The sequence below is a fragment of the Balaenoptera physalus genome (genome assembly GCF_965194825.1).
Source record: "Balaenoptera physalus genome assembly, chromosome: 2".
Classification (NCBI taxonomy): Eukaryota; Metazoa; Chordata; class Mammalia; order Artiodactyla; family Balaenopteridae; genus Balaenoptera; species Balaenoptera physalus.
The window spans coordinates 147,938,355-147,962,962 of NC_138883.1; positions in this window are offsets into that span (position 1 = coordinate 147,938,355).

A 24,608-nucleotide genomic window follows, 5' to 3' on the forward strand; every position below is an offset into this window, starting at 1 on the left:
CTGCTGACACGGGGGTGGGTCCAGGGTGCTTCATCCCAGGGAGACCCACAGGGCACTCATGACGACCAGGGGCCCCCATACTCCCCCCAGGAGGCCCGGAGGCTGCAAGGAGAGCTCCCAGGCACCCCACTTGGGAAGAGTTTCATGATTGCTCCCAGCAGTGTGTGAAATGGTCTGTTTGCAGTGATGCGGGTAGCTTTGTTTCCCCAAAGCAGTCCTTCCTCCGCACTCCACCCCCAGCAGAGAAGAGAGAGGGGCTACCCTGCATGGACCTCTCAGGAATAAGTGCGTGTGTAGTCTGTGCGGTGTCAAGATGCCGTGCTCCCCCTCTCCCCGCAGGCTGACTTAACACAGATGTCACCGCAGGGACAGTGCGGAAGCCAGAATCTCCAAACAAGGCGAGCAATATTACTATTTCCATTTATTTTGCAAAATATTTTGCTGAAATTTTCCTTTTTGCTCTTTGATGCTTGAAAAAAAAAAAAGAGTCCCACCAACACTAATTATGTATATAAAAAATGATGTCCATTGCTGATCCTTTTTTATTCCTTCAAGAGAGCATCTCAAGAACACACACACACACACACACACACACACACACACACACACACACACACACAGTTCTTTAAGTAAGGTGAGGAGTACCACTGGCTTTTTAAATATAGGCTGAATATGCTCAAGACCAAAGCAACCCATTATTTTCAAGAGGCTAAATTAGTGGAGCCAATTCCTTACAAAGAGCACTCCCACCCATGTACTTCTCCAACCTCTGCCCCAGGCACACAGGCCTACCTCAGGGCCTTTGCACGTGCCCTTCGGCCTGGAATGTCTTCCCCCTGACACCCACCCTCAGCCACGTGGCTCACCCGTCACTACCTGCCAGTCACTACCTGTTCCAGTGTCACCTCTCAAGGAGACCCTCCCTGACTTCTTTATTTAATAAGCCAACACATCCCACCCTCCCCACGGCCTCCCTGTGCATGTTCCTCTTGTGCATTGATCGCCATCTGAGGGCTGCATGTGAATTGTTCATTCATTCATTCATTGTATGCCTCCCTCCAGCCCCCACAGAATGTAAGCTCCACTCAGGCAGGAATTTTTGTATGTTTCGCTGTACTCCTGGTGCCTACAACAGTGCCTGACACATATTAGGTGGTGGATAAATACTTGTTGAAAAAAGAGAATGAAATCAATAATTTGATAGCTATTAAGAGGCCTAACAATATCGGTTTCAGCCTTTATCAAATCGAGGTTCTACTCTTACCCCTAAATGGGGAGCATTTTAGCTGATACAGCAGCCTGGCTGCTTCTGCAGCCTGTGGTTCACAGCAGTCAGATGTGGCAGTGAGCACCAGACCTGATGGTGGCAGGTCTCCCCAGCAAACGCCCGCCCCGGGGCCCTCCCTCACAGTGGTGTCACAGGGACTCCACTGTCTACAGAGGGCCCTCTGGGAAAGGCTGAGGTGGGGACAGTTTCCTCCAGGGCAGCTCTCATGATCACGCCCCCTCCATGAGGTCATCATGGGCCTGGACCATTCTGCAGGGTCCCTTATAATGGGTCCTTAGGACGCTGTGCCTTTGCAGTGGCTCCAGGTAGACAGGCCTTCCTTCCTAGAGCAAACTCAGTGGCCACAGATGACCCAGCCCAGAAAAGGGAGTCACCACTAGCAGGACCCTTTCTTGTGTCACCAAAAGCAGGCCTTCAGGGAAGGGGAGCTGGTCACACAGGTGAGAGGGGACTGCATTGACAAAGTTGGAGGCCCCTGGTCACCCCCTCAGTCATGGGTGGGTGTGTGCTGCAGGGGCAGAGCCTGGACATCACAGAGCCAAACAACACAGCCTCCGCAGCCCCGGGCACCTGGAGACCCTCCAGCCCACCAAAGGGGGAGGGACGCTTCCTCCTCTGGACTTTCTGCCCTTGCGGGATGATCTTCCCAACTACCTAACCTTGCTGTTTACTTCTAGATCATTTGGCCAAATGTGTTTTCCTCTAAGAGTTGTTGGCAAAATGCTGTTACATGCTTCTTATAGGACCCTTGTCCTACTGTGGCCTGGTTAAAAGCCTTTGTCCTTCTCTTCTTCCCCTTCCGTGGTTTTGATATCATTTCTCTGGATGCCATGTTTTAGGGTCCCCCATTTGGGGAGGGGGATAAGAGCTCCCTCGTAGCACTCCCTTGGCAGCTGCCCAGCAGACGGTGAGTGGGCCCACACGTGTGTGTCCCTTTGCTTGAACTGCCAAATAAACAAGGTCCCTTTCATTGCTGCCCTGACAGACAGTGGGGGAGAGGGGGCGTGCTCTTGGCAGTCCTCAGAGAGGGCGAGCTTTCCAGGGCTATCCCCTTTGCCCTCGCATACCTTTCTCCAAGGCAGGAGCCCTGCGGCCTGTCCAGTGCTTCCCACTCGCCTGGAATGGAATCCAAACACCTGCCTTGGAGTGATGATTTGGCAGGTGGGAGCAGGCAGTTTGTCTCCACTAACTTATGATCAAAACTAGTAAAGCCACCGTGAGCAGGGTTGGAGATGGGCCGTGGCAGAGCCGGTCACCATTCAACACCCCGAGGAAGCCCCCGGACCCTCCACCACCCACGGAGCCCTTAGAGCTGCAGGGGACTTCCCTGAGTCTGCGCTCCGAACCTGAACGCTGCTCGCCCTCAGCTTTGACCGTTGGGTCTCATTTAACTGATGGGTGTTGATGTGTATTGGCTTGGTTCCTTCCAACATGCATTGGCAAGTGAATGTAGTTCCTCTGTTTCTTTCCCTTTTTTTTTTTTTCTTTTACTGGTTCAGTTGACTGATTTGGGGATGAGATACATTACTTTGTTTCCCCGGTTTACTTGTTACCATGGACAAAGGAAAACAGTGTGGATTGGGATTCCTTGACAGTGGCACTAATGAAGTTTAGGGCCAGATCATCCTTTTTTGTATGGGACGGTCCTGTGTGTATTGTAAGATGTGCAGCAATGTCCTTGGCTGACCTCTACCCACTGGATGCCAGTAGCTCCCTCCCCCTAGATGTGACAATCAAAATGTCTCCAGACGTCGCCAAATATCCCCAAGGCGGTGGGGGGAGGGGAAGAGTCACTGGTGTAGGTTAATTCTTCCGGCTGTCTTTCAGTCCAGAAAAGCGACAACCATTTGTTCTACTCAAGCTCTGTCCGCTGGGATGATTTCCCTTCCCTTCTGTCTTCCAGGGACACTTGACATAGGGGCTATCCTGCCCTCATAGCCTGTTCTCAGCTGGAGCCAGTGCATCATGGAGAACCATCTGAAAGCACGCCTCCTTGGCCATCTGGTCACTGGGAACTTCCCAGAAGGTGTCAATTGAGGGAGAGAGGAGGCCACAAGCAAAAGGACATGTCACAGGGTCTGAGCCACCTGTTCACGCAACTGACGTGCGCCTTCTGGGTTGTCTCAGGCTCTCACGCACCGTCTCCATGAGGTAACACTTTGCAGCCGAGTAGACCTGACTTCTTGGGAGGGCGGGGCAGATCACACCCGGTCCATAATGCACTGAGCTCAGGACTGCAGTCCACTGATGTCCCTGTCAGCCATTCAGTCCCCACCGGGACCCAGTGGTAGCCAGGAGCTGTTTCTTGGAGATGAGAATAGTCACATGCAGAGGAGAGCCTGGCTTTGTCCAGAACCCTGGCGCTCTGCTCGGTGGTCCACCCCCTGGGCTCTCTGCAGCATTGCTGTTGGTCACGAACACTGAGTGCCACTGGGTCTATTAGGAGATGAGATCTGGGAGCCCCACTCATACCTGGTGGCCTTACAGGTTCGTTGGTAAAGGCTTTGGGAGGGCACAGCCAAATGCCCGATAGGTTGCCTTCGAAATCCAAAAAATTTCTGCAAACATTATCCCTCCTTTTTTAGGTATAATGATGTCTCTTTCACTTTGTTGGGCTGTCCTGAAACACTCCATGGTCTCCCCGAAGCTTTGTCAAGGTGATGGGCCCCCAAATGTTTCTGGGGGGTTTTCTCCCTCTTTTGTGTCTCAGGAAGGCAGGTGTGATCTGCACGAGGATGTCAATGGTGGCTCCAGCGTGGCGTTCTGCAGGGCCTCTGCCAGCTGTGCTGTGGCAGAGAGCAGGAAGATGGCACGAGCCCCAGGCACCCCCAGGCGTGAACAAACTGTTTCTGGTGGTCCTTGCAGATGGACAGGGAGAACCAAAGGCGCCCATCAGCGCCCACGATGTGGAACGATAAGGGGATGCCTTAGGAACACACTCAAGTCATTGATAGCCCCACGAATCGCTGCGATTCCCCCAGGATGCAAATTAATCACCTTTGATTTATTCTCCTGGTAGGGAGGGGAAATGCCAGGACTTTCACTTTTGTCCCGTGTCTACCAAAGTAGCATCCACACCAAGACGGGAGAGCCGACGTGGAGGCTCAGCCAGCAGCCGAGTATAACCCCTCCAACCGCGCATTGGAAACTGGGGAGATGACCACAGACCCGCCAGTGCCCTGGACACCCACACTTGGGACAAAACTCTTTTTATCCCCTGACCTCCACAAGCCCCCACTTTGACCATGGGGCCACGGGGCTATTTTTAAGTCACCAGAAATGAGTGACAACCCAGAGCCAGTGCTGAGTACCCTGAATTGTCAAAGTGTCCCCATCCCCCATCCCCCGTGGTTAAAGGGGAAGAGTCATTTGTCAGAACACGTCTGTCTGTCTGTCCCCGGCCACAGTGGCCCTTGGAAAAGGTCTCAGACCCCTTAGAGAAGGTCTGCAGGGGATGTGCTGTGTCAGCTGGGTGATACGGCAGGGCTTTCTCGGGCGAGCCAAGGGGCTCCAGAACTGTGAAGTGGCTCAGACCTGCCAAGTCCATCAACGGTTGTGACTCTACAGTGTGGCTACTTAAGCAAGGAATTTTGCCTTCAGACCAGAAGTGATTTTTAATAACGTTAATTTTATTGAGACATATTTTATGTACAGCCAAAGGCACAAATATCAAACATACAGTTGGGTGTGTTTTGACAAATGTCTCACCACCAGCACAGTAAAGACGCAAACCCCACCCCCGACCTAGTGCACCCCACCCCCTAAAGCAGCTCTTATCCAGACCGCTCTAGATTTGCTCTGTCCTTACAAATATACAAAGGGAATCAAAATATGTACTGTTTAGTGCCAGTTCTCATTTGTTCCACAGGTTTTGGGGATTCACCCATATTGGTGTGGGCATCAGTCATTTGTAACTTTTTTATTGCAGGACAGTATGACCCTACCACAATTTGTGTATCCATTTTCCTGTTAATGGACAGGTTACTTCCAGTTTGGGGCTATTATGAATAAAGCCACTATGAGCCTTTGTGAACAGTTTGTGGACATAAGGTTTCATTTCTTCTGGATAAATACAGAAGAAGAAAGTTGCCAGCTCACAGAATGAGTGTATATTTCACTTTATTAGAAATTTCCAAACAGTGTTCCAAATAGGCTGTATGGTTTTCCAATCCCACCAGCAAATGGTTTTGGTTACCTGAGACACCAGCATACCCTGTCCATCTTTTCTGGAGCCTGTGCAGTAGCCCCCATGGCCTCCCAACAACGCCCCTCCCTGGAGCAGCGCAGGTGGACGTGGACTCCCGGCACGCACAGGGCTTTACACGCCTGCGTTGGGCACGTGCGCAGAAGCACAGGGCTGGGCAGGCCCCGTGGTGTGTTTGTGCAGACCTGAGCCATCTGTCTCTCCTGCTTCCCGACCCCACCTCCTGCCCCCTTTCTCTTGGAGGCTGAGCTCCGTCTGCCCTCTGCCCTGGTCAAACTCACGCGCGTGCATCTCCTTGCTTGGGTGTTTGGCTCTTGGACATCAGGACTTTTGTCTGATTTGCCTCAATGCCCAGGGGGCCCAGCCCATGGGTGTGACTGGCACTTTTTCCCTCCTTATGGAAGAGGAGCCTCCCTCTGTGTGCCCAGGTGAGCCCAGCAAGCGGCCTCCCAGGGAACGGGAGTGACTATGTGCTCTGCATTTCCCAGGGAGCGGCTGGGAGCACGGTGCTGGGGCTCAGCTCGGCTCCAAGAGGGGATCTCTGGCTAAGGAGGACCTCTCAGGGGCTGCAGACAGCGCCATTGGCCCCAAGGTCCGTGCTTGTCCGGGACGTGCCCACAGAGGGGAAGCTGGGGGTTTCAGGGAGGCCTGTGTCCAGCAGCTGGTGGCGCTGGCCAGTCCTAGCGGTAGGGGGCCAAGAAGACCATCCTCTCTGGCCTCTTCACCACCACCTGTCAATCACACACCCCGCACGTGGGCCCCAAAAGCAAGTCCCCGCCCCAGCCCAGGCTGCCCCCCAGGAAGACAGCATGGCCCTCCCTGCACTACACTCAGCTGTCCCTGCCCTCTGTCCCCTTCCTGTCCAAGCTGAACACACATGACTTGTACAGTGCTGTCTGCACTTTCGACCAAGGACCGGCACCCGGACCCATTCTGGCAGGACAGGTGCCTTAGAACGAGCCCTGGGGTGGTGGCCAAAGCACTCTGGCAGAAGGATGGGGACAGTCCTGCCTTCCCGGGGCCCCCTCTACCCTGGCAGAGCCCCCGACATCCATCAGGTCCAAATGTGTGGTCTGGATGTTTGAATTTCCAGATCTCAGTAAAAGCAGCGCAGTTGCTGGGATGAGGGCTCACCATGGGAACTGGGTTGGGAGTGGCCATGCCTCATGCCTCTGCCTCTGGAAAACCCAGCAGCCTGAGGAGGGGGGTGGGGACGAGAGGACAGTGAGCGCCAAGGACAAGCAAGCGACTCAGAGGACGGCATGGGTGTGAACAAACAAGGGGCCAGACTGCTTCCTGCCTGTCAGTCCAAGGATTAGCTTCCATTGGGGCTCCTGTTCTTTTGGAAAGTAGCTGGCCACGATCAGTGACACAAGAGGGAAAGCCACTTTATATCTGCCACGGAAGGAAAGATCCCCAGGCAGGATGGTGCAGGCCGAACCCCAGCGGGGGGAGGTGAACGCAAAAGCTGACAGCTAAGTCCACTTTGGGAGCAGACAGGGTCCCCTGGGGGAGGGCTGGGCCACAACACACAGCAGGAAGAGTAGAGAGGCTGCCGCCTGCAATGCTGGAGTGAGCGCTGGACCCTCCCGGGGTGGGCACACAGCAGGCACTGGCCGGTGGGCCAGCTCGTCTACACCGCAGGCTCCAGAGGGTTTTGGATTTGTGAGGAAGGAGAAATCTTGTTGCTGGACCCAAGAGGACGTTGTGTGGACAAGTGAATGTGGGTGAGGAGGCTGCCACCCTGAGGGGCAGCACTCAGCTGCTGGTACCCATGGCTGGCCCTGGAGCCCCCCTGCTGTTTCTCCCTTCTCCACCTGGAAGCTTCTGTCTAAGGCAGACCTCGGAGATATTGCGGGGTCAGTTCCCGACCATCACAATAAAGTGAATATCGCAATAAAGAGAGTCACACTATTTTTTTGGTTTCCCAGTGCATATAAAAGTTACGTTCCCATGCTGGAGAGGGTGTGGAGAAAAGGGAACTCTCCTACGCTGTTGGTGGGAATGTAAATTGATACAGCCACTATGGAGAACAGTATGGAGTTCTCTATACAGTATGGAGGTTCCTTAGAAAATTAAAAATAGAGTTGCCATATGATCCAGCAATCCCACTCCTGGGCATATATCCAGAGAAAACCATAATTTGAAAAGATTCATGCACCCCTATGTTCATAGCAGCACTATTTACAATAGCCAGGTCATGGAAGCAACCTAAATGTCCATCGACAGATGAATGGGTAAAGAAGAAGTGGTATATATATACACAATGAGATATTACCAAAGGGGAAAGCGGGGAAGGATAAATTAGGAGTTTGGGGTTAACATATACACACTACTATATGCAAAATAGATAAACAACAAGGACCTACTGTATAACACAGGGAACTATACTCAATATCTTGTAATAACCTAAAATGGAAAAGAATCTGAGAAAGAATATATATATGAATTTATATGGGATATGAGCTATATATGAATATATATGAGATGAATATATATTCATATATATGAATATATGAGAGAATATAAATATATATGTATATATATAAAACACTGAATCACTTTGTTGTACACCTGAAATTAACACAATGTTGTAATTAACTATACTTCAATTAAAAAATCATTAAAAAATAAAAGTTACGTTCCCAATATACTGTAGTCTACTAAGTGTGCAATAGCATATGTCTTTAAAAAACAATGTACAAAAAAACCCCCAACAATGTAAATACCTTAATTTAAAAAATACTTTATTGCTAAAAAATGCTAACCATAATCTGAGCCCTCAGCAATAGCAACATCAAAGATCCCTGATCACAAGTCATCAGAATACTATAATAATGAAAAAGTTTGAAATATTGCCAGAATTACTGAAATGTGACAGAGACACGAAGCTAGCAAATGCTGCTAGGAAAACGGTGCGTATAGACTAGCTCAGCAAAAAATGCAATAAAGTGTAGTGCAATCAGAGGTCTGCTGTCCTGTGATGACCATGACACATGTCCAGTCACTGTGTCCACCCTGTGAGGTGGGCCAACAGCAGTGTTACTAACGGGATGTCAGAGCCAGAGGATGCCACATGTTCTGGTCACAACAAATACTAACGTCAAGGAAATTGCGTCTGGAGATGTGTTTGGATGATTGTTGGTGGCTCCTGTGCTTATAAAAAAAGACTTTGCTGCGTTCGCAGGAATTTTGGCTTTGTCCTTAGTTAGGGTGTGTGAAGCTGCTTTTAAGTTGTAAACAGAGACCTAAATTATGATAAGAAAATGCAGAGAGTTATTTTTTTTTCCTTCGACTCAGTCTTGGAGGGCTTTTAACTGCTTTTTGTTTTCTGTAGATAGATTTGAAGCCTGTAAAAGAAGAAAGCTAAAGGTCCTGGGAAATGTAAATTACACTGACCCAAACGGGGGTCTAACATGCCCTTTGGATCTGGGACTAACTCTATCTGTTGAATAATCAGTTTAAACTTCTACAGTGGTAAACATATTAATCCTGCCCTTCATACGCAACCCAGCTGGAAACTACATGTGATTTTTGTGTTTGCTTCTGGAGCAGAGGGAAGGTAACCGGCCTGCCTCTCCGGGGGCAGACCAGGCCAGGGTGCATTGGAGCCACAGCCAGCCCAGCGCTGCCCCCTTGTGGCCGGGGCTGCCACACGGGGCCTGAGGCTCCCGGGAGGCTGTGAAGGATGGTTCCCCCAGGCAGAGTCTGCTCTCCTGAGATGTCAGGAGCTCCAGGAGATCCACAACAGGGTTTTCATCGTGTTGTTTCCTTTACACTGTGGGGCGGGGGGTGGGGGGAACACGACAAAATACTCCACAAATTGTTTTTAGCAAACCAACCAATTCTCCTTTCAAATCTAATGCCTTGACCCATTGATTCTGTAGGTCTAGATTTTACTACAGTTTGTGATCCGTGATCTGAAATATGTAACCGACTGTGGTGCACCCAACAGTAACTAAATCAGAAGTTTGGACTCAACACAACATTTTGTTTATGATGAAATAAAGCCCAGTCTCTTTGCTACCAACAGCAGTTAGGGAAATACCTAATCCATTCATTTCCCTGCTGAGAAATAGAAATGAATAATGATACCAAACACATCCACTTCAAAAACAACTTTTTATTTAAAAATAATCAACTCCTTCAGTTAGACTTTTTTGATACCATGAGTAGAAAAAAATCCCTTTCTGGACGCCTCAAAGAGAGATGCAATAGATATAATCAGAAAACACTGCCTCCAGAGGAAATATGCTTTACAAGTGGTTTTAATGGTCTCAGGATTAGAGCCCCTCTGAATATTTTTTGAAGGCACCTCTCCATCACCAAGAACCCTGCAAAAAAGCTAGGGCCCTTTCCCACTTGGTTAATGCTTGTGATTATTTCCTGCTGCAGGGTTTGTGATTCTGGTAGCCATATGGCAGGTGCTTTGTGACCATGGATGAAACCCATCGGGCACCCACTGCTGCGGGTGTGCTGAACCCCTGAATGTCGAATGGTGGACAGTGAAAACAGTGAGTAAGGAGAGGGCAGAGGGCCCCTGGGCAGAACGTGGCTGGGAGGAATGTTTGTTGGTGATTCCCGTCCCCTAAAAGCGGTCAGGTTAATAGTTGCAAGGATCCTTTGTCTTTGCCTTCTGTTATAGACGGAATGTTTGCATCCCCCTCAAATTCATATGTTGAAATTCTATGCCCCAATATGATGGTGTTTGGAGGTGGCACCTTTGGGGGTGATTAGGTCATGAGGCGGGAGGCTTGTGATGTGATTAGTGTCCTTATAAGGAGAGGCCAGAGAGCTGCTTCTTCCCCCCCCACCCCACCCCCGCTCTGCCATGTGGGGCACAGCAAGGAGATGGCTGTCTGCAAACCTGGAAGCAGGCCTTCGACAGGAACCAGATCTGCTGGCAGCTCATCACCAGTGACACAGCTGTGGAAGGCTTCCTGGTGCCCAGACTCGACCCGGGCACTCGGGCTCCTGAGGGCAAGGCCTATGGTCCTGCTGCCCCCACTCCCCTCCCCCCTCTCCCCCTTGGCTTGGCCTGGAGCTGAGAAAGTGCTCAGTAAACCTCTGCTGGGGGAGAAGCACAGAGAGGGTAAAGGAGCCAGAGGCCTGGCCAGGGGCAGATGGAACACCTGGGGTGGGCACCTTTCAGGAGAACTGGAGCCAAGGCCCAGGAAGCCGAGGGCGGGAGCAGGTGGGAAGGCAAGCTGGGCAGAATGAAGACCAGTAGGTCTGGGAGGACTGATGCTGGGAGAGGACCCACCAGGAGCCACCCCCCAGCAGGGCAGAGGTCCTGCAGGAAGAGGCCCGCACAACACCTCCCAGTCAGCTGTTTCATGGAGGAAAAGTGAGCCTCAGACAGAAAGGTCTGGGTAGGGTGGGCAGATTTAGAAAGAAAAAATAAAATATAGGATGCCCAGTTAAATTTGAATTTCTGATAAACAATGAATACAATTTTTAGTATAAGTATGTCCTGTGCAATATTTGCAACATACTTACACTAAAAACAATTTTCCATTGACTTTCCATTCAAATTCAACTGGTGTAGGAGTCCATTCGGGCAACTAGAACAGAATACCATAGCCTGGGTGGCTTATAAACAACAGGCGTTTATTTCTCACAGTTCTAGAGGCTGGGAAATCCCACGATCAAGGGGCCAGCAGATTCGTGTGTGGTGAGAGCCCACTTCCTGATTCATAGACAGTCAAATTCTCCCTGGGTCCTCACCTGGCTGAAGGGGCCACCTAGCTCTCTGGAGTCTCTTAAAAGGACACTAATCCCATTCATGAAGACTCCACCCTCATGACCTAATCACCTCCCAAAGGCCCCACCTCCTCATACCATCACCTTGGAGATTAGGATTTAACATAAGAATTGGGGGGGTGGGTGGGAGGGGCAGGGTTGCCACATAAACACTGAGTCCACAGTGTGAGGTGTGGGCATCCAGGAGTCTCTCTGGCAACCCTAGCCTAGCGACCTGAGGGACAGGTGTCCCCTTCAACTATCCGGGCACAGAGGTGGGAGAAGGGCTCTCCCCACTTATGCTGACATTAAACCATCATGAAAACTCCATACCCAGAATTCATGACCTAGTGCCCGAGTGCCCTGAGTCAGGGGCCTTCTCTTGAGTGGGAAGCAAATCCGGGAGAAAGGAAAGGACGGCAGAGAACCCACCACTCCTGGTCACCCATCACCAGAGGGCTTGGCTGGTGACAGGCCTGCTGGCAGAGCAAGCTTGGCGGGGCTGGGGGCTCAGGAGGCTTGCGGGGGCCCAGGACGCACTGGCTGAGGGGCCCCGTGGCTCCCTGCTCAGAAGGACCATCAACTGCTCAGACCTCCCTGGCCTCTGCAGCCCTGGAACAGAGGCTACTCCCTTCCAGCTGTGGGAATTCACCTACTCAAGTCTGAGAAAGAGGCCGATGGGCAGAACAGAGCAGCAGGGTCTGAGAAAGGGCTCCGAGACCTCTGCAATGAGAGCGGCAGCAGGTGGGGAACAGCATGGATGTGGGTGTGAGGCTGGCACATCTTGACAGCCTTGCTGGCCCCCGAGAGAAAACGCTCCCGGTGTCAGGCCTGGCAGGGCGGCCACGAGCCGGGCTCTGATGCAGCCTCCACAGAAGGAAGAGGAAATGAGTGTACAAGAGGCCTTGGCTGAGCACGGCGAGTGCCTGTGTGTGTGCCTATCCGCGCCTGGCAGTGTGTCTGCATCGGGGAGGTGTCTGTCTGTGGGTCTCCTGTGCACACATTGTGCCCGCAGCGGGGGAACGTTTCTTCCTCCAGAGCTGTCCCCACAATTCTGCCCACGGGAGCCTAAGGAGGGGGAAATAGGCCTGCTCTGCTGCAGGTTGAGATCCTGGTGCCACCCGTCTCTTGCTGGAAGGTATCCTGCGGGGGTTTCCCTCTGGTCCAGGGGTGCCCGGCGCCTCCATCTGCAGCAGCCTGGGGCCCGCCATGGGCAGGGGTCACTGGGGTGGGAAGGTTTGAAGTGAGTCACTCTTAGCTCCGGCCCAGACGGCTCCTTGGGCCAAATCGGCTGCTGGCCTTGCCATGCGGGGCAGGAGTCTGGGTTTGTCTGGAAGCCCGGGTAAATAAACAGGAAATTCCCAAGCAGCTCATGAAAGTGACTTTGCATCCTGTAGGGTGAAGATGGAGAGTCTTTCGGAAAAACAGGACTCATCATTCGCACTTTCTTCCCAGGCTCACTTTTCCCCAAAGAGATGTTTTGAGAAAGTTGTGAATGGATTTTAAACACGTATGATAGAAGGACGTGGAAAGCAGACTTAAAAGGGATGCAATCCTGATTTAGGTAAAGAAAACAGTGATGCTGGGAGTTGGGGTCTGGACACCCACACCCCGAGGCAGCAGCTGCCAGCCTGCGGAGAGCGTGTGTTGTCGGGTGTCTGGGCGGCGTGAGACTGGACAAGGATGCCCGGGCGAGTGCTTCCACACCCGTGGGAGCTGACTGTGCCCATATCAAAGTCAACATCAAAAGCAGAATCCTGCTTTCCGGCAGCAGACACGGGCCATTGTGTGAGTGGACGACCCTAGACTGAAACCTGTGCTGTTTAGTGAGCGGTAGTTGTTTCTTTGGTTACTAGCACACCTTTGTCATTTGTCTTCCCTCGATTTTGAGTACCTTTGCGGGATAGGATCCTCGGGACAGAAGCACTGAGTCGGGTGTGTGCAAACACATGGCGAGTGATGCTGCTGGTGCCACGGGGCGTGGAGGTGGGCAGAGCCAAGAGTGGCCGGGCACCAGCCACGCAGCCACCAACCTCAGCCGCATACCCCAGCAGGGACCAGAGGAGCAGGGCCAGAGTGCCAGGAGAGGTGACAAGTGCCGCCTGCACCCACACCACCTGGGGGGATGGCCGCTGGAGCCACACTCAGCATCTGGATGAAGCTGTGCTGACGCCCACTGCTCTCTCCTCCCCCAGGACCAGGCTGAGAGGTCCCATCTCCCTACTGACCCGCCGGCCCGAGGAACAGGACGCAGCTGGAGAGGGCAAGCTGCTCTGGGACTAGGGTGGGAAGAGTGGGGTTTTCCTGCACTTAGAAGCTGAGCAGAGTCAATGTAGAGCCCAGCTCAAGCGTGATGCCTCAGCCTCGGTCTTTTTCCCCTTGAGCTCTAGTTCATCCCTCCCAGAGTTGGCCCCATGACTGACCCTGTCTTCTGTGTCTCACATTCTATACCCCTGCCTAGGCCAAGCCACCCAGGATGGGGGGGTGGCCACGAGTGGGATTCCTAGGCCATTGGGGTCTGAGACCCACCTGCAGAGCTAGAAGGTAGCGGAGGCCTCCAGCCAGGACCCAGAGTGCCCTCTGCTGTCTCGGGGCCTGTGGGTGGGCTCCTCCCGAATAGTTACCCACCAGGGTTCTTGACCTCCTTAATCAATAGAAATTGATAAGAGGGCAGACAAGGAATTCAGGCAAGGCTTTGTTGGGACTGGTGCTGCAGCAGAGGGGAGCGAGAACAAGTAATAGGTGCCCTTGCTTGCTTTCTCAGGGGTGGCGGGGGAAGAGCTGGTTCCTTATATGGGGTGAGGGTAGGGGGCAGGTCCAGGGGTCAGGCTGGAAGGGGTGCTTAGGAGATTTGCCCACCCCTTTGGTGGTGTTGTGTGCAGGGGGCATGCGCAGTGCCCTGCTATTGCTCTTCAGAAGTGGCAGTTGGGTTTTTTGGTCTCTTTGTATCTTGTTGTCCATAATTTGCCCCAACTGCACATGCATGCAGTTATTTTTAGTCCCTTATAGTTTCTTTGCATTTTGTTGCTTGAGGAGACATTTGTCGCAAGTATTGCAACCAAGGGTGCCAGGTCCCAGGTCCCAGCCTGTCTCCCAATGACTCAGGCCAAGCTCCCTCCACTCCTGAATTCACTGCTGAGTGTGGGCTGGTGCCACAGACGAAGCCTGGGTCTGACATACCGTGTGGTATAGCAGCCTCATTCCGATACTGGTGGGTTCAGGCCCCACGTGGATAATCAGACCCTTCATCTGGGCCTCTCCACCCAGGGTTCTGTCTTCACCTGGCACTGTCTGGAGGTCACTTAGAGAGGACACGATGACAGCTCTTGGACCTCATGAAGACGCTGCTGCTTCCCACCCTGTGGACCTGAAACCTCCTCCTACACAATGGGAGTCTCTGGTCACATTTGAAGAGCGAGGGGTTGGATGGATGAACAATCTGCTCCTTTAGAACCTGCAAACATTCGTACAGAGGATGTCCTCTGACCAAGATGGAATCAGACTAGACCTCAATGCCGAAAACACAACAGGAAAATCTATAAACACTGAAAATTACACAACACACTTCTAAATAATCCATGCATCAAAGAGGAAGTCTCACATGAAATTTTAAAATACATGGAAATGAATGAAAATCGTGATGGTTAATTTTATGCATCACCCTGACTGGGCCACAGGATGCTCCTATCTCTGGCTACATGTTACTTCTTTTATTTTATTTTATTTATTTTTTGGCTGCGTTGGGTCTTCCTTGCTGTGTACGGGGCTTTCTCTAGTTGCGGTGAGCGGGGGCTACTCTTTGTTGCAGTGTGTGGGCTTCTTATTGTGGTGGCTTCTCTTTGTTGCGGAGCACAGGCTCTAGGCACACGGGCTGCAGTAGTTGTGGCACGCGGGCTTAGTAGTTGTGGCTCGTGGGCTCTAGAGCGCAGGCTCAGTAGTTGTGGCACACGGGCTTAGTTGCTCCGCAGCATGTGGGATCTTCCTGGACCAGGGCTCGAACCCATGTCCCCTGCATTGGCAGGCGGATTCTTAACCACTGCACCATCAGGGAAGTCCCTACATGTTACTTCTGAATGTATCTGCTAGGGGGTTTTTGGAAGAGATTAATAGCATTTGAGACTGAGCAAAGCAGATGGTCCTCCCCAGTTTGGGTGGGCATCATAAAACAAAGAGGCAGAGGGAGATTGGATTGGCTCTCCACCTGACTGCATGAGCTAAGGTGTTGATCTCTTCCTGCCTTCTGTGCTGCTGGTCCCCAGACCTTCAGCCTTGGACTAGAGCTCTCAGCTCTTGGACCTTTAAACGACATCACCAACTTTCCTGGCTCTCTGACTTGTAGATGGGAGATCATGGAACTTCTCGGCCTTTGTAATTGCACAAGTCAATACTTTACAACAAATCTCTCCCTATATATATGTGTGTGTGTGTGTGTGTGTGTGTGTGTGTGTGTGTGAATATATTTTTTAGATGTGATTAATATTTAAATCAGTAGACTTTGAGTGCAGCAGATTACCCTCCATAATATGGGTGGGCCTCATCCAATCAGTTGAAGGCCCTTTTGTCGTTGAGATGTCACACCATATACAAAAATTAACTCACAATGAATCATGGAACTAAATGAAACACCTAAGACTATAAAACTCTTAGAAGAAAATAGAAATAAATCTTCATTACCTTGGGTTAGGCTAGATATGACACCAAAAGCAAAGACAACAAAAGAAAAAAATAAATTGGACTTTATCAAAATTAAATAATTTTGTGCTTCAAAGGATATGAAAAAGTAAGAAGACAACCCACAGAATGGGAGGGAAAAAAACTGCAAATAGTATATCTGATAAGGGACTTGCATTTAGAATACATGAAGAATTATGACATCTCAACAACAAAATTCAAATAACCCAGTTAAAAATGGGCAAAGGATTTGAATAGATATTTCAACAAAGAAGACATAAAAAGATGCTCAACATCATTAACCACTAGGGAAATACAAATCAAATCCACAATTAGATATCACCTCACACTTACCAGACTAGATCTGACTAGAATGAAAGTCAGGTCACAACAAGTGTTGGCAAGGATGTGGAGAAATCAGAACCCTCATACACTGCTGGCATAAATGTAAAATGATGCCACCACTTTGTAAAATAGTCTGGCAGTTTTTAAAATGGTTAAGGATATTTTTAAATGGCTCAACAATTCCACTCCTAGGTCTATTCCCAAGAAAAGTGAAAACATATGCCGACACAAATACTTATACACTGATGTTCATAACAGCCTTATTCACAGTAGGCAAGCAAACTAAATGTCCATCAGTTGAAGAATGGATAAATAAAATCTGGTATATCCATACAATAGAATATTATTTGGCAATAAAAATAAAGTACTGATACAGGCTGCAAAATCAGCAGAAGTGACTCTGAATCAACCTCCACTTCTCCTTACAACACCGTAAAGCTTTGTTCAGAAACATCCGTTGTCATGTGAACTTTTCTCTTTTTTTAATGGAAGAGTTTATTTGGGGACCAGGAGCCTTTTGGGGGGACGGGTGGAGTAGAGGGAACACCAGGACAGATGCCCCTTCCCGGGTACCCTGGACTGGGTTTGAGCTCTTAGTGTTGAGAGTGAGGGCAGGAGCTGAGGAATAGAAGTTTCTGGAGCAATCTAGAAAAATGTCTGAGCCATGGGGTTATAGCCAGAGGTTACCTAACCTTTGAGGACAAAGTCTTGGAGGTCAGACTGGGACCCAAGAGGAGTTCTGCTTGGTGCAGGTGGCAAAGTGTGACTTAGAACTGATGGACCCCATCAGTCTTTCCACTGCTATGGGAAGACAGGCCATTTTCTGTGGAGCTCTATGTCCTTGGCAACAGAGCAGGTGTGTGTGTGTGTGTGTGTGTGTGTGTGTGTGTGTGTGTGTGTGTGTGTGTGTGTGTGTGTGTGTGTGTGTGTGTGTGTGTGCGTGTGCACTGTGTCTTCATAATTTGGGTATAATTTAGGTATAAGAAAGACTTGCCTATTATTTCGTGGTCATAGGCTGGTGACCTGTGAGCCATATCTACATCAAATTTTAATTTTAATTTTTTTTTAATTTTAATTTTTTTTGGCTGTGCCGCGCAGCATGCGGGATCTTAGTTCCCCAACCAGGGATCGAACCTGTGCCCCCTGCAGTGGAAGCGTGGAGTCTTAACCACTGGACCGCCAGGGAAGTCCCTCAAATTTTATTTTTAAAAAGACCACTTTCCTTCCCAGCATTCAAGAAATATTTATAAAAAAGGTTTATACATTGGGCCATCAAGAAAACCTCAATAAATACCAAAGGGCAGAAAGTGTACGGAAGTCCTAAAACCTCAGTGCAATAAATGTTCAAGTTAATAACTACAGTTTAATTTATAAAATGCACTGTGTACAAATCATACCTCAACCTTAAAAATCTACCCACTTGAAACTGAAAATAAAAACCCTCTCCTAAATAAATGTTGGGTCAAGAAGAAATGGAAACTGCAACTAACATAGACAGGAATGATGAGAAAACTGCCCAGCCAAACTCCCGCCCTCATCACCCTGATGAGGGTGGCCACCGCCCGCCCTCATCACCAAGCGAGAAGGAATGAATAGAAAAGAGAAATATGATGTGAGGACTGTATTTTTAAAGGCACGCACAAGGATCAAAACAAAAGTAAATGAGTTAGAAGAGAAAAAAAATTGAGTCTTGATAAATAATATGAAGGCCTATTCTAAGAAGAGACTCATCCTGCAGCCCAGGGGGTACGGGCTGGCATCCTCCTCCCAGCCGTGGGCCTCCAGCTGGGGCTCTCGAAGCCCCATCCCTTTCTGCAACTGCTCCGGGGTCAGCTGGGGTCCTTTGAGGTTGAGTGTAAATCAGAACACCCTGGACTGGGCCCCGTGGGACAGAAGTCCCAGATACCAGTTTGTCCCCCTTACTAAGTCAGCCTAATTAATTAAATTCGTCCTGTCTAATTTAACTGCCTAGTAACTCTGGGTAACCGGACTGGGTCATTTGCTCTTTGCAGATCTCACCTCCTGAACTCTGTTCCCTCCAGTGTACGGGCACAGAATGAGGGAACAGAGTGGCTCCACAGGTCCTGGCAGCCTGTGACACCCCTCCTCCATCCCTCACCCTCCCCCCTGCCCACCCCCAGTCAAGCCTAGGTGGCTCTGGCCAAAGAATGGTTTCTGTCCTTGCAGAATGCCTCCTGGGGGCAGATGGGGGCTGGGGGGGGGGCTGTCTTCAAAACACCGCCCCCTGCTGAGCCCCAGGGGAATGTGTTTCGAAGATTCAAGAGCAAAATAAATGTCCTTGTGAAGCCACTAAGTTTGGGGGGATGGTTTGCTACACCACCACAGTGACTGGGAAAGTGCGCTGATGTGGACATTGAAGATGAGTAAAGTCTGAATCTCCTGCTGTGCGAAGATCTAAGTGCCTTGGACTGACGCATTTATGCTTCAATTAAAACAACGTTGTTGTTGGGATAACAGTTTATACCCCAGATACGATGTACGTACAGTGGCTGGTGAAGAGCCTGGCACACAGCAGATGCTCAAGCAGTAGACTGGAGCGGCCATCACCATCGTCACCTGCGCCTCTCCCAGTGCAGGTAAGTATTCAGCAAGTGCTATTATGTGGGAATGAGCTGCCCCATCGCTGGAGCCACTGAAAAGACGTCAAGGGCTTTCTGTGGCCACTGACTAGTCCCCACGCTAACGTGCCTTGCTTTTTCTTTCAGTCATGCACCTCTTTCTATTAAAGGTTGGTCTTTGCAAACTGGTCTTCAGCCAGCTTCCAGGTTTAAAAATAGGTTCTGGGTGAAGCTGAGGCCGGCTGCGCGGGCTAGTCGGGGGGAGGGGAGCGTGCTAGGGGAGGGGAGCTGCGCGGTGGGGCCGGGGCTGCCGGGGGGCGGCGCGCGGAGAGCGGGGGGGTACGGGGATACGGGGGGCGCGGGGGCGGGGGCGCGCGGGCAGGGGGGACGGGCGTCTCCCGGTCGGCCCGCAGGCGCCGCCTCCCTGGCACTGCACCGTGACCTCGGCGCTGCGCTCGCTCTGACTCGCGGTTTTCGCTTGCTCCGCGGGGAGTTTCCGGGACCGGAGAGGTCGGCGAGGTCAGCGCGGGCCCCTCGCTGCCTCTGCCTGCTGGCGGCCACGTGTGCCACAGAAGGGGCGACTGAGCGAGCGGCGAGGTTCAGAGTATCCCCAGGCGTTCTGCACCCCCAGCCCGCGCCCACAAAGCCGGGAGCGGGGCGGGAGGAGGTGTCTGAGTGCCTTTGACTCGCCCAGTGGCGTAACGCATCGACAGTTCTGCTAAAGTGGGGTCGGTGCGCAGGTGAAACTCCCTGGGCGCCAGGGGCCAGGCTGGACCCCGCCTGCCCTCCAGGAGCCCCCGGTCTGTCGGGAGGCACGTGAGCACAGACGTGGTTCCCAGATGAAGCTACAAGCGCAGGCTGCCGGAGGGTCCAGGCTGGGGTCCGCATGCTGGGAAATGTCTTCCAGGAGCCGCAATCCGAAACGGTGTGAAGGGGTTGGTATGACCGCACCCATCCAAGAAGGCAGCGAGGCCCCACGGCAGGAACAGGACAGAAAGGCCAGGGACAGCGAAGATCCAGGGGAGAGGATTCTGGAGGTTGCTCGGTTTGGTTAGAGTTTAAGGGCAAGAGAACATTGGGTGGGCAAGATTAACTGGCATCGACCATTAAGACCTTAGCTCATATTAGCACCCCATCAGCCAGCCAGGAATATTTGATAGAGAAGAAGGAAGGCAGGGGTGCAAATCCCGAGAGACTGAAAGGATGAGCAGACTGGGGCCATCTCAGAGCAAAGCAGGGTCTCACAGCGTCCAAGAGACTGTTAAGGTGTATTTGTCATGAGCCCTACTCCGCAGCAACAAACAGCCCCAGATCTTAGAGTCCGAGCACAGCAAAAGTTTATTTCTCACACACAGTACACTTCAGATCTGGGCAACTCTCAGGGACAAGATTAACCGAGTGGCAGGTGGCCCTCCAAGCTGCACCCATGCTGTGGCTCTGTCTCCCCTCGAGACCTCCTATCTGCTCATCGTGTACAGAAGAGGGAGAGTCTTGGAGAATCATGCCTCCCCCTGGATGTCACAGACAGCATTCCACTTACAGTGCATGGCCACAATCAGTCACGTGACCCCTGACTGTGAGGGACTTAATAGTGTCACCTCCCAAGGAACTGGAAGCAGAGGGAAACCAGATGGATTCAGCACCAGAAATCTCCATCCAAAGGGCCTGAGAGCCCCAAGGACCAACTCTGCCTACACTCTGCTTTGGCAGGAGGCTGTCTTGCTCCCCAAGCCCTGCCTGAGTCATCTGTCAGCGGCATAAGTACACAACCTTCTGATTGGCTTGTTAGACGTCACATTAACAAAGTTTTGTGTAAAGTCCCTAGGATTAGCTGAATCCACCCTCAGACAGACCACCCCTCTCCTCTCTGGGTGAGGTCCCTGCTGGAAACACAAGCGCTAGGATGGTGAGCTACAAATTTAGCAGGGGCGTACACTGCAGAGGTTCACGGCTGTCTGCCCAACTTCCTCTTCCCTCCTGCCCTCATGGGAATGGGCACATGACCCCGGACTGGCCAAGCTCTGCCTCCCTGGCACAGGGGTATGTCTGGGCTGGGAATACAAGCAAGGGGACCAATGAGAGTGGCCTCAAGGGCTTGAGTTCTTTCCTGTGAAGCTCTGGCTTGTCTAAATGGAGCTATTGATGGTCAGCTTGCCACTCTGACCATGTGGAGGAGCTGGCCCCAGGAAGAATCCAAAAGGGTGTGGGCAAAATAGAATTACAGAGAGAGAGAGAGAGAGAAAGAGAGGTTGACATATTGACTATGGGTGCGATGTGAGCTCCTCGATCCAACTATGCCTGAAGCTAGTAATCCAGTTACACAGCCAATTAAATTCCTCTTTTTGTTTAAGCAAGTTTGAACTGTATCTTCAAGCAATTACAAATGAAAAAAAAAAGTCCTTATACAATTACTCAATGGCCTTTGGCCCCAAACTCTAACACAGAATCTTCTTAGCTGGGCTGTACTGCTAGGATCCCTCCTTCTGCTGAAGCTAGGGCCCTCCTTTTCCCTAAGGCCAAGCTGTTAGTGAAAAAAGCAAGTTACGTGGCCTGGGTGTGGGAGCAGGAAAGGCCCAGGCCTTCCTACTGGCGCTGTGTTTATCCCGGGGACGTCCCTCTCATGCCCAATCTTCCTCTTCCTCTTCAGTCTCATGTCCTGTGGTTCCAGGGGTCAGGACCTGATGGAAGTGGGGTGCCCCCAGGACAGCTAGAGAGCCCCAGCTCTTCGGATATAGGGGGCACAAGGGCCAGCTGAGCGAGTCTCCTCTGCTCCCCCAGGGGAAGCACCTGGAGACCAGTACCCCACTGCAAGGTCGGTGGCTGGCGAGGGACAGGGTTTGGGGAGCAGAGACCCTTTCCAGTGAGCTTGGGTGGAAGGGGTCCCAGAAGGTCACAGGAGGTGACAGCCACCCATATGCGGGCTTGTGGGCTCGGAGCTCGCACAGCTTCTGTCTCAGGCTTCGTTCCAGGCCTACGGGATCCTGCTCCTCTGACCCATTCTTTCCACATCTGCCCTTTGCACAAGGGCTCTGCTGTCTGGTGGCCTGTCCTGGCTGCCTCAGACCTGCAACCTTAGCTCCCAGCCCCTGCAGAAGACCAGGTTCCAAGACCCAACCATGGAGCCCAAAGTCTAGGAGGTAGAGTGGCCAGATACAGGACACTTTTGCAACACTGGGGCCATGCTGATACTAAAAATGTATTCGTTGTTTATTTGAAATTCAGGCATAACTGGACGGCCTATATTTTTATTTGCTAAGCGTGGCAACAGTAGTGGGATGAAGCCCCGGCAGGGAGCGGGGCTGAGGTAGAAAAGAATCCCAGGCTTGCCTCCTGCCAGCTCTGTTTCCCCGGGCTGCACCCCGGCCTGCCCCCACCCCACAGATACTCGGGCTCTGAAGCAGCCCTTAGGCCAGCATCACCCTTCCTTACATGGGGAGCTGGAGATAGCTGCAGGGGCACCCAGAGCAAACCCCAGCATGAAGGAAGACAGCTGCCCCACCGACATCCCCCGCCCCGGTCACCTGCCAAGCCCCTCTGACCGGCAGATCCTCTCCCATGCCTGCGACCGCCCTGGGCCATGACCGTGTGAAACCTCACAGCAGCCCTAAGGGTGTTAAACGGCTGAGTGTATCTCTAACCTGGCCCAGTGACTGTCTTTCTGTGGAGCTGGGGCTCTCTAGCAGTCCTGGGGGCACCCCACTTCCATCAGGTCCTGACCCTTGGAATCTTGCCCTTGTCCACACTCCATGTCAGGACCCAGGGGGAAACCAGCACCTCACGGATGGCTGGGAACCAGGGCTGGTAACCACATGTCTGGCTGAGCTGGGCAGGGCAGCCTGCACTCTGCGGCCCCCATACTGCGCCTCTTCATGGTTGCTTAATCCACCGCAGCAGGCTTGAGTCAGTGGTCCCTGCGATGGGACCTGAGCTCTGGGAGGGTGGCGGCTGGATATCTAGTTCCATCACTGCCTGCAGAGCCCTGCAAGAAAGTGCCCGCAGGGCACATCTGTATCAGAAAGGGCTCCGCGGGCACTTCCCCAGACGGGCATCACTGTCACCTGGTGTGGAATAAAGGGGCGCCACAGCCACATGGAGGGCGCAGCAACCCTGGGCCACGCTTCTCTGAATCAGCCTCTTGGGTCCCTACCCCTGCGCCCGCGCACACACGGGGCGCACCTGGGTGAACTGACACCTCGCCCACCTTTAACTCCTCCCTCCCACTGCGGTGGGTGGGGCCACCGGGCCTCTGGTCCTCGTGGGAATTCATGGGAATTAGCAAGAAGCGTCTCTGCCCTGAGCACCTCCTGCCACGCGAGGTGTGATAGACGCGCTCCTCCGAGCTGTGAACGGAGCTGGCTGTGCTTCGATCATTATCACCATCACCCATATTTAGAGGAAACACGGGCTCGCTCGGAGGGGTGGCGAGTGCTGTATGTTGCCACGTGGACACCTGCCTTTGGGGACGTGGCCTCGAGCTCCTCCTACCTGGACGCCCCTCCTCAAACACTTGGCCCCCTAGGAAACCCCGAGTCCGGGGTAGCGCTCCCAGGCCTGCCACGTGGGCAGGGGCAAACCTTCCTGCCCTCAGGCCCAAAGCGTGCGCGCGCCTGACAGCGGGGAGTGCAGGTGCCCGGGGACTGGGTGCGGGACTCTGGGGCCCCACACACACAACTCCTTCCTTTGCAGTGCCTGCCAAGCATCAACTGAGACCCACTGATGTGCTGGACACAGCTCAGTGCAAGGCGGCCAGCAGAAGACGGAGCAGGTCACACACTGAGTACGTCACACTTAGGGTGAGTGGACGTTGTCTCCTAAAATTTGCAGCAGTTACAGATACACATATATGTTTGTGTGTCTGCATCTGTACAGAAAATGTGCGTGTATCACAGGTGGGTTGAATGTGGGGCACAGATGGCGAGTGTTTTTTCTGAAAATTGTCTCCATTAGAGACAAATGTTTGTATTTTGTATACACATGTACACACATTATACACACATGCGTATATACACGTGTACCCTCGTGTGTGTATGGGGTTGCCATGTGAATTGCATCGTCTCCCGTGAGTCACAGCCAAGGAAGTTGGAGAAACTCTCTTGTATTCTGTTTACTTAAAGAGAAAGAAAAACAAGTCAAAGTTCCCTTGACTTCTCAGGAAACAGGCAGCACATGCTTTTAGTGCAGGCTCTGAAGGTTCAGGGGGGAAGACTGTGTCCCCAGCCGCCACAGGCACTGGAAGGCATGTTGGCATCGCCCGTGGACATCCAGGAAAGCACTTGGACTTAGGAGGCAGGAAACCTTGGCTCCAAGACTGCGGCCAATACTCCAGCTTCCTGGATCCTCCATGTTTCTTACCTGCCTTACCTGTGTCTTGACGCCGATTTGAGCCTAAGCATGATATCACATGTGAAGGTCCTTACCTGTGGCCCTAAGGAGACCCTCCTTCCTTCTCATTCTCACAAGCAGAGGTTTTTAACTTGCAGAGAAAACCCAAGTTGTCCCCGACATGCATTACAGTGACAAAGGCCTCTTAGAGCCAACCCCACCCCCCTTGCGTGCAACTCACAAAGGAACAAGACAGAAACTTAAAATAAGCAACAACAACACACACTGAACCCGCCCAGTCCCTCAGCCAGCGAGCGTAAGATACACACAGGAAGGAAGTGGCCGGGTGATTCAAAGAGGCCGAGCTGCGATGCCTCAGGAAAGGAATATTTTCCAACCAGCCTGCCCCATCTGTGGTTGGGAACAAGGTTTCAGACGTAGCCTTGTCCAGTGCCCC